Source organism: Amblyomma mixtum, chromosome 9, assembly GCF_055824585.1.
Source record: "Amblyomma mixtum isolate Tamu chromosome 9, ASM5582458v1, whole genome shotgun sequence".
In the NCBI taxonomy this organism is placed as follows: Eukaryota; Metazoa; Arthropoda; class Arachnida; order Ixodida; family Ixodidae; genus Amblyomma; species Amblyomma mixtum.
In genome coordinates this window covers 99,430,796-99,440,634 of record NC_143020.1, presented here as the reverse complement: position 1 = coordinate 99,440,634, position 9,839 = coordinate 99,430,796, and the positions used below count along the sequence as shown (strand labels likewise).

General features: G+C 49.4%; 1 pseudogene; it reads left to right on the top strand.

Moving 5' to 3' along the window:
* Positions 1 to 2,803: 2,803 nt before the first annotated feature.
* LOC149330302 (eukaryotic translation initiation factor 4E pseudogene) lies at positions 2,804 to 3,430 on the top strand (annotated as a pseudogene).
* Positions 3,431 to 9,839: the final 6,409 nt, after the last annotated feature.

The following is a 9,839-nucleotide window of genomic DNA, read 5'->3' as shown; positions in this document are numbered from 1 at the left end:
GCCTTCGCATTTGCGATAATGAATTGTTTCCAGACCCAGATTTCTTCCGGTCGTTCCTTTTAAGGTCAGCAGCCGGCAATCTTGAGAAGATTGCCGAAAAAGTAGGGACATGTGTATTCTTCTACGCACCAGAGAAGAAGCTCGGAGGTATTTGCAAAAAAGTAAATGCCCGCGGGAGAACTAGGGCAAGCTGCATCATACAGCATGCTATCCGCGCATGTTGATTGCCGACGCAACGTGGTATACAAGATGCCGCTATGGTGTGGACGTTGCTACATAGGTCGGACCGGCCGCTGGTTAAACGAACGGCTGAGTGAGCACGCTCGAACCTTAGAAGGAACGACTGAAAGCAATCTGGTAATTCATTGTCGCGATTGCGAAGGCTGCTAGCCATTCCTTAACAAGACCAAAATGATACTATAAAAAGCTACAGTGACGCATGCACGAGAGAGATATTTGACCCGTCACTGTTAGCCACTCTGTTATCCTTTCGCGAAGTGGTGACTGTGTGATATGTTTTTGCGTCGTTCATGTATCTTTTTCGCCATCTTTCTTTTCTTTCCAGCTATCCATATTTATCTGCCGGGGTTGTAAAAAATGCTCCTGATTGAACGACTTGCCTGTTTGGGCTCAAGCACAGACCGTAGGGTAGCTTAAAAAATGTGCGTTTTTCAATACATGATTCAAAACATCGGAACTTGACCGAATTCTCCGCAATCGGCGAAGAACTGCAGTAGTCTGCTGGGAGAATGTTCATCTAGGCGACTGGAACAGATTTAACAGGCTGCGCCCTCTGGCTGCGCCTAGTGCGAGACCTACAGCAGCTCTCAGCAGGGATATTGGTTGCCTCGCAGTTCGCCAGATAGCGAAGCCTGTCAAATCGGCGACCCCGCTCGCCTCGATGACGACTCCAGTTTTTCACCGATTCCGGGCAGTCCAGGCAAGTTTCGATGTTCATTTATTTATCTAAAAATGCACACTATAATAAGCTACCCTGTGGTCTGTGCTTGAGCCGAAATGCTGAACACTTTGAAAGCAACATAGCATAATGGGCGAGTTGGTATTGCATCTTTAAGGAACGAAAACAGCGCAACTAAAACGAAGGACCAAGAAAAAGAGAGACACGAACACGCGCTGACTTACAACTGACTGTTTTAATCGGAAAACCACATATAAATAATCTCTAATCGCTGAGTCACAGCCTCACGTCGTCATCGCAGACTACTAACATAAAAATAAAGAAAAAACCATTGGCGAAAGGTAAGCACCTACAGGCTCCCACGCTTTTCCAACAGATATATCTCGCGCTTAGACGGCTATCGAAGTGCTGCTCACACATGAGTTAACTTCTGTGCAGATATGATACGCCTCTACTACTTCCCGTACCAGTTGTTCATTGTGGCGATACAGCACAGCAGTGTTGTCAAAGTACGGAGTGCATGTATCGCCACAAAGAACAACTGGTACGGGAAGTAGTAGAGGCGTATCATATCTGTACAGAAGTTGACTCATGTGTGAGCAGCACTTCGATAGCCTTGTCTAAGCGCGAGATATATCTGTTGGAAAAGCGTGGGAGCCTTTAGGTGCTTACCTTTCGCCAATGGTTTTTCCTTTCTTTTTATGTTAGTAGTTTGCGATGACGACGTGAGGCTGTGACGCAGCGATTAGAGATTATTTGTATGTGGTTTTCCGATTAAAACAGTCAGTTGTAAGTCAGCGCGTGTTCGTGTCTCTCTTTTTCTTGGTCCTTCGTTTTAGTTGCGCTGTTTACTTTGAAAGCGCTCCAATAAAAGCGATCAGTTGTTAGTCAGCGCGAGTGTGTGTCACCTTCTTCACGTATTTGATTGTTTTTGTTTTGTGCGCTGTTGCCCACCTAAGTGGACGGGACTGAGCGTCTACCTCAGTCCCGACTACCTTCCTTGTGTCCACAGATGCACCTAATATTCCATGAAACATCTATTATGATGCAGTTTGACACTATCCTGAATATTAATGCTCGTTTGCATCGCACTTTCCTCCATGAAGCGCAATCAAACTACCAGACGTTTCAACACAAACGATACTCAATCGCTCCAAGAGTTACACGTCATGTCATGCACCACGTAAGGACAAATTTCCACTCCTTCCCTTGGAGCGTACGCTGGGTGTGAAGTCCATGCGCGGTATGGCTGTGATCCAGGACTGCCTCCAGCCTTCGCTCTTGGAGAACGCTGAAACTTGCACTTTGAGACCAGTGTCATAATTGCCGCGGCATCCCGGAACACAACACCGTTCCATCTTGCATCAAGTGAGGCGTTTGCTTTTTCTGAACACCACATGACTGTTTCAGGCAACGTTTCCGCAACTCGCACTTTGATCTACAGACACAAACGTGCACGAAAGAACAGTAAAACAAGACACCGGACCATCGATTACGAAAAGAGCGCGAAAAGCTGGGAGCGGCGGATGGCAAACTAGTCCTGACCCAACCCACTGTCAACAAGAATGCTCGGGGGCGGCCGTCGACAACAGCGTGATGTAGTATGGCGTAGGCAGTCTGGAGAGGAGGACGTGAACACGCCTCGTAAAGTTAGGAAGCGTGTTGATTAAGACAGTATTGGACAGTGGCTGCCAGCTCCTCCTACTTGCGTCAGCTAACCCGCTTTTTTGAACCAATTGGAGTGCACGATTCGGAAAACTTCCACCGTTTAAAGCAGCCCTCGCCTGCTCGGTTCTCAGTTCTCCGGAGAAATTCGGTGTGGGTGCCACGGGTTAGTTGCATGGTCTCTTGCCCCTGAGAAGCACGTGAACCTTTGTGTTGAGTATGGCGGGATTAGTTAAGCCTCGCAAGAATCTCAAGTCCAAGCAGGATCGTGCGAAGGCGTCTCTCGAACCGCCGCTGAAGCACCCGCTCGAACATCGCTGGAGCCTGTGGTACTACAGGAACGACAAAAACCGCAGCTGGGAGGAAAACCTCGTGGAGATATCTTCGTTCGACACGGTCGAGGACTTCTGGGCCCTCTACCACCACGTGGAACTACCCGGCAATTTACGCTCCGGGTGCGACTACTCGCTCTTCAAGACCGGCATCGAGCCCATGTGGGAAGACTCCCGCAACAAGCGAGGCGGTCGCTGGCTCATCAACCTGAGCAGGAACCAAGGATTACAGTGCCTGATTGACAGCTGGCTCGAAGTTCTGCAGTGCCTCATCGGGGAAGGCTACGGCGAGTTCGGCGATGACGTGTGTGGCGCTTTCGTCCAGGTCCGGGCCAAGCTCGACAAGATTTCTTTGTGGACTGCCGACGTGAACCGAGCGAACGGGAACACACAGATTGGAAAGACTGTGAAGGAAAGGCTAAACCTGCCCCCACGGTACGCCGTCCCCTACCACAGCCATGCCGACACCCAAACCAAGGACGGATCCACGGCGAGAGCTAGGTACGAGGTTTGACTAACTCAGGAGCAGTTTCAGAACAGCAACCTGGCTTTCAACGAAGCCACGCCGACGGTTGACGATCTTCAAACGCGGAATGAACTTTCGCAGTGGGATTTTTTAGGACCGTGGTAAAGTGAACGGTGCCCGAGATCAGTGTGCGTGTTCAATTTTTTTTTTCTCGTGTGCGTTTCCATTGAGCGAAGTTCTAAGAAAAATGGCTGGAGGTTTATCATTCCTAGGAATGAAATATTTTGCAGGTGGACACCGCCGCCATGTACACTAAAGCGCGAATCAGGTGTCCACTTACCCAGAGATAGTTATTCGCTTCTTCGATGGAGCGAATACACATTGGACAGAGTGCGAAGGAAAGGTTGCACTTGCCGCTAAGGGGCGCCATCCGTTAGCATAGTCATGCCGACACACAAATCAAGTACGAATCCACAGCGAAAGCTAGGTATGAAGTTTGACTAACATGGGAGCAGTTGCAGAACGGGAACCTGGCTTTAAACGAAGTCACGCCGACCTATGACGATCTTCAAAAGCAGGATGAACTTTCGCAGTGGGAGGACTGAGATAAGGTGTACGGGCCGTTAGGGACGGTGACCGAGATTAGTGGGGGTGTTTCATTTTTTTTCTTCTGTGCGTGACCGCTGAACAAAGTTCTAAGAAAAGTGGCGGGCGGTTTATAATTCGGAGGTTTATTAGTTTGATATAAGTATTAGTTGAAGCGCACGATTTGCATCTGACAGCGAGAGGGCGCGTCGCAGTTAACACGAGGCGTGTGTGAGTATGAGCGCGAGTGGCACTCACTCTTAGTGCTGTGTTGTTCATTGCCTCTTTTCGAGTTCCTTATTGCTTAGATGTGCCGTGTTATGTATTCACCATGTGCTCTGTATTGCCTCATTTCTCCTGCTTGTGTGTTGATGTGCCACTGTTTGTAGATAGCTCATGTTCATACAATGTCGCAACATTTAATAAATGCAATGTTGAAGGCAAAAAAGGGTACAGCCTAGTGCACGATTCGACTTCCGGCCACCGAGCGTGACGGATGTGCGATGACGAGCTCCGCTGGAGCGGTTACAGGGGCCATGCCCGGCCGCGGAAACAGGTCTTCTGCTTCTGCTTTGTTGTCAGTATCCGAGTACTGGGGTGTACTGCCGAGTCTGCCTACCCGGCCTTTGGTTGTGAACATCATATTTTTGCACGGTGTTGTCAGGGTCCGCCCATACCGGTGGAAGATTTTCGACGCGTGCTCGCTCACCTATCGCTGTTGCCGGAAGTGGTCGCCCTAGGGGCGTATCGCATGAATCATGTTTCGTGGCGCGCGCCGCCGCCGGAGCAGATCGCGGCGGCCACGGGGCATTCAAAGACGGCGAAACGCTGAAGAAGACTCAGCGTCGGTAAGCTGCAAGTGAAAAGTGCCCGGTGCCTTGTAATCGACGCCGCTATCCAGGGCGTACGATGAATGAAGGCTGCACTGGCTGCTTCAGAGTGTTCCAGACGAAGATGTGCGCCTTGCTTTCGGACCATTTGGAAAGGTGACGGACGTGTCAAGAGAGCGGTGGCATATGCATGTTTTTCTCGAGCTTCAAAAGAAAATTACATCCACTCTGCTAAGTATTTCGAGTCATTTTGCTTGTTAATTTTAAACTTGCATTCAAGTGCGCGCCTTCTCTCTTCAATAGTGAAGACCTTCAATACGTCTATCAGCCACTGGGTGAACGTCACCCAAAGACTAATAGACGTATTGAAGATTTTGAAAGAAAGCGCACTAGGACTGACATTTACGACAGAACTTCAAAAAGGTGGGACGCTCCGATTTGTCGACTCTAGACTGCACTTAGAATCAAACGAAAACATTTGACAGAAGTCGGTCTGGTTGGGAAAACTAATTTAGGAGAAAGATTACTGACGCCAACGAAGTTAATATTGAAAAAACACGAATTTTCGGGACCGGCTCGGTTCCTTCTTCATGGTGTGATGGTGGTTTATTCAAAAAAATAATAAAAAAGGTGAAGGAAAAGTGTTGCGGGCCGCAACAATTGCTATCTAATAACTTAAGCACCCCAACTGCAGCCGGTAGAAATGAAAAGGATAGTGAGTAGAAGTATAGAGCACAGCGACAGCAAGAAAGGGCAGGAAATGACCAAGCATACTACCGGCGAGGCGCAGCTTGGCTTTTTAAGCCATCGTGTGGAAGACTTCCGGGTCAGCGGCCGCAAACCATGGATGTAAGAAGAAGGAAGTGTCCCCAGGGCGCGATTAACATTCTTCCGTGTCTGTTGGACTCGAGTAGCCGCCTCCTGCGCGGGTTAGTCTCGGTTTCCAGTACAATAGCGCCGTCAAAGTCAATCCGGTGGTCGCGTGTCTCGCAGTGTTCGGCCACAGCGCTGCGTTGACAGTTCATTTGCCGGACGTCCGCTTTGAGATGTCTCATTCCTTCCGCGCAGTTCTTCGTCTCACCTATGTACGAGGCCGGGAAGACCGAGCAGGGGTTTCTGTATGCAACGCCTCGGGCCCTTCAGGGTGACTGTCTCTCGAGCGGGGGAGAAGGCGTCCTGTGGTGGCAGCCGGTTTGTGCCTTGTTAGCACTCCTTATTTACCGAGAATGCGGGCCAGCGTCTCGCTCACGACTTTCACGTACGGTATGTGTGCTGGTTATAGGCACCCTGCACCCGCCAGGCACCGCCACCGTAGAGGTAGAGTCACTGGAAAAAATTTCCAGTGACTCTACGTAGAGGCTGCGTTCAGCTCCCCCGCGCGGCCAGTTCCTTGTCCCTGTCAGGAAGGCTCGCCCCGCGACTGCGAATGGATGGCGTCTGCTAGCGGCTGCCGCTGTTCGTAGAGGCGGGATTTCGACCTATTCATTCATGAGGCTGACAAATTCTTTCGAGGAGCGAACGTCAGGAAAGGAACGAAGCTTTTTGAAGCAGGCCATGTACACAATGTGAAAGAGGTGGTGTCGTGCGACGGGAGCGAAGCAGCAGCCCGGTGCATTGCGCAGACAAGCGTCACTGCGCTACCGAAAACGATCAGATCAACGCTAATAAATATTTCTATCTAATGCCTGTCAGCGCTACACTCTCACTCATTTTTTTTTTAATGTAGCTATTTTCCGGTAGAGAGCTTGTAGCCGCCGGCTGCAGTTGCAAGGCATGCAAATGTAAACACGCTGCTGCCGTTACCGTGTTTTTGGAGCGGTGTGAAACGCTCTCCAAAACGAGCCACCTGCAAGCCTGGGGTGTCCCTGCATTTATAAAGGCTTACCCTGCACTTTCAAAGACGGCCAGTCGGCATAGCATTGAAGGTAATTAGAAAATTCCAGTTGCTGAGCGAACGACGCAAACCTGACTTCATAACAATCTCGTTTGCCGCACCTTCGGTGTTCGATGTGGAATACCCTGTTCAAACTACGCCTTGAAATGATGTGCCCATTGCGTAATCCGCCACTCATATTTTCTCATTTTTTCAGCCACTGCCAGGCCATTATCGCTACAACACGTCCGTCAGTATTTTGGTGATACGAAATGTCCAATGAACGAACTTTTGCAAGCAGAAGAGAATGCAAGCTGCTGCGAAGCGCTTGTGCGCACTGAAACTCCTGCGGAAAACATAAACCTATGTGACTGGGATTCTGCAAAAAAGGAGTATCCTGGCTATTTCATGCGTGATTCTTGCAGAAAGCTTGTGCTCAGAAAGCGGAATTTCATTGCAATGTTTGTTAAATTTTTACGCATTTAGTACAAGTGCCCTGATTTTTCGACATTAGGATATATGATTTTTGTACTAAATTATCACCCAGTCGTTCAGACGTGCAGGCAAAGATTTATCAGGAGCATGTTGCCGTTGCCCCTGAAAACGTGCTTTTACTGTCGAAAAAGACGCTGGACGACAAGGCGCAGTGCAAGCGAACAAGGATTCCGCGCATAGCTGGAACTAATGTAAACGATTCTTTGCAGCGCAAAATTTGGGCTTCTTCCTCAGGTGTGACTGCGGGTGGATTTCAGCGTGGCTTTTTAAGCCCACATATTGTTGACAGCCATGTCAATGACCGAAAATCGTGGGTGCAAGAAAAGGAAAGGGTTCCCAGAGAGCCATTAGCATTCCTCCGAGTCTGCTGAATTTACCATGAGTCAAAAACCTGTCTAGGAGGTAATGCATGAGTCAGGTAAGCACCTTCCGTACGGGTTTGAGCATTGTTTGACCAGAAAGCGCGCGCGCGTGTTGCCCATCGCAAAGGGTGGGCCGTCTCCCAATGTCGCGTTGGAAATCCATAAAACCTTGTCCGAGGCGAATTTATATATGTATTATTGTATCCTACAACACAGCAATGTGTCCCGCTGTTGTTATGTGCCATTTGATGCTCGGGAAGGAGGCGCACAACTTTCGCGACGGCGCGCGCAACACAGCGGGAGCTGTCAGACTGCCCCCGCCTTCCTGACAGGGACGCGCGCGCCGCCGCCAGTGGCGCGCGCGTCGCGCGGGAGTTAGATGCGCAGGGTGCCTCTCTCTGCACTGTACTGCTGACGCTATGCGCTCAAAAACAAAATGGCGCCCATCACATCACGTTTTGTTTGCCGTCTTCGGAGCCCCTAATTCGCAGTGGAGTTGAAAGAAACAAACGTCACTCGGGAAGCCGATCTGCGGCCGTGATAATAAAAAATAAAAAAAAGTTTATTTGAGGGCAGTGTTCGACAGTAACGCATACAAAAAAAAAATGGAACACAGATCTGGGTCACCGTTCGTGACGGCCTCTTCAATTTATTTCTGTTCAAAAACTCCCGTTGCGGAAGGTCATTCTGCGTTTGAAGACAGAAAGGAGAACATTCAAGACGGCATACAAAAAGAACACAGTATGGACGAATGGATGATAATGGCTGTGCCCTTTTTATTGTTCGGCAGCTTACGCCACCTAGCATACGTGATGTCCCCCTTGTTAACTTTTTCCCTTTTAAAATGTCTAGTGTGACTACCTTTGTCTCTCCAAACTCACCCCCCCCCCCTTTCACCTCTAATCTTATAACCTCCCTTCGTCAATGACACGCTTTTATCATCCCACTCGAACCCCCCCCCCCCCCCAGTAGATGTAAAACTATCCGGAGAGTTATCGTCTGAATCTGCACATAACAATATATCCTTTTTATCTAATTCACTGACTAATGCGCCGTAGTAGGAAGATACGTCGGGATGATAGGCAGCGCAAGCTACCAAACTTCGCGCGCATGTAAAAAGCAGCGGCGCAGATGCATATGAATTGCGACATTATCGAGCGTAAACATTGTACTGTACAAGCTCAGAAGCATACAAGCATGCGGCAGGGAATCGCGAAATTACTTTGCTATTTTTTCGCGCAGTATTTTTTTTTTACGCCGAACGAGGCTAATAGTGTAGATAATACATGTGAAATTTACTGCCACTGGACGACATTTACATGCCCACAGGCCATATCGATAAATCTCAACGAACATAGCACCGAGCCTACATGCGACACTTGCGCTGCAAACACACAAGTTGTTCGGTCGCCACCCGTCACGCTTGACCCACAGCAACCATACAAGTCTCCTTTTTCCGTCTCTTGGAAAAAGAAACGTCCTGCAAGAATTTCCTGGAATGCTTGGAGCACTGAGGAAGTCAACGTCCAGGCGTTTCACTTCGACGAAAGCCCCAACGAACGCAGCTTCAGGTCACGTGTACCCGCGAGGCAAGGTGGGCAGCACAATGGCGGAGGGAGCGCGCCAAAACCGGTCGAGGCGGCTTCGGCTGGTCCAGATAAAGCCAGTGGCTGTTGGTTGAAAGGGAGGACCTGCCTCACGCCACACGAGGGGAGGGGGGGGGGGGGGGGGGGGGGCACACGCTTCAGCTATTTTTCTTTTCCGGAACTCCGGACAGAATCATTATTACCGCCTGATCCGGCCTGCTATGCGCTCGAGAAAATGGCGCCCATGACATCACATTTTGTTTACTCTCTTCCGAGAGGTAAAGTCGCAACGGAGTTGAAAGAAACAAACACCACCCGGAAAGCCGGCCGCGATAAGTATGTGGCCTTGAACTCACCGCGTCATCAATTCAGACACGGCCGAATCAACCAAAAAAGAAAGGTTATTAGTGCGAAAGCCCTGTTGCGATGGGTAAACCCCAACCAAGATCTTTCGATGTTTGTGCCAAGTGAAGTGAAGAACTAAAAATAAATATCCGCGACTAGGATTCGAACCCGCGGTGGCGCGAACAGATCACTTTCGGTGGCCACTGCGCGAGAGAATTAGACTCTCGCCGCTTTTCTTTTTCAACATGGTATTTATTACAATGATGCGATGTGGTATATACATGAGCTATGTACAAAAAGTGGCACAAACACACAAGCATGAGAAAAAAGGCGATTCGGAGCACATAGCGAATACATCATAACAACACACAGTTAAGCAAC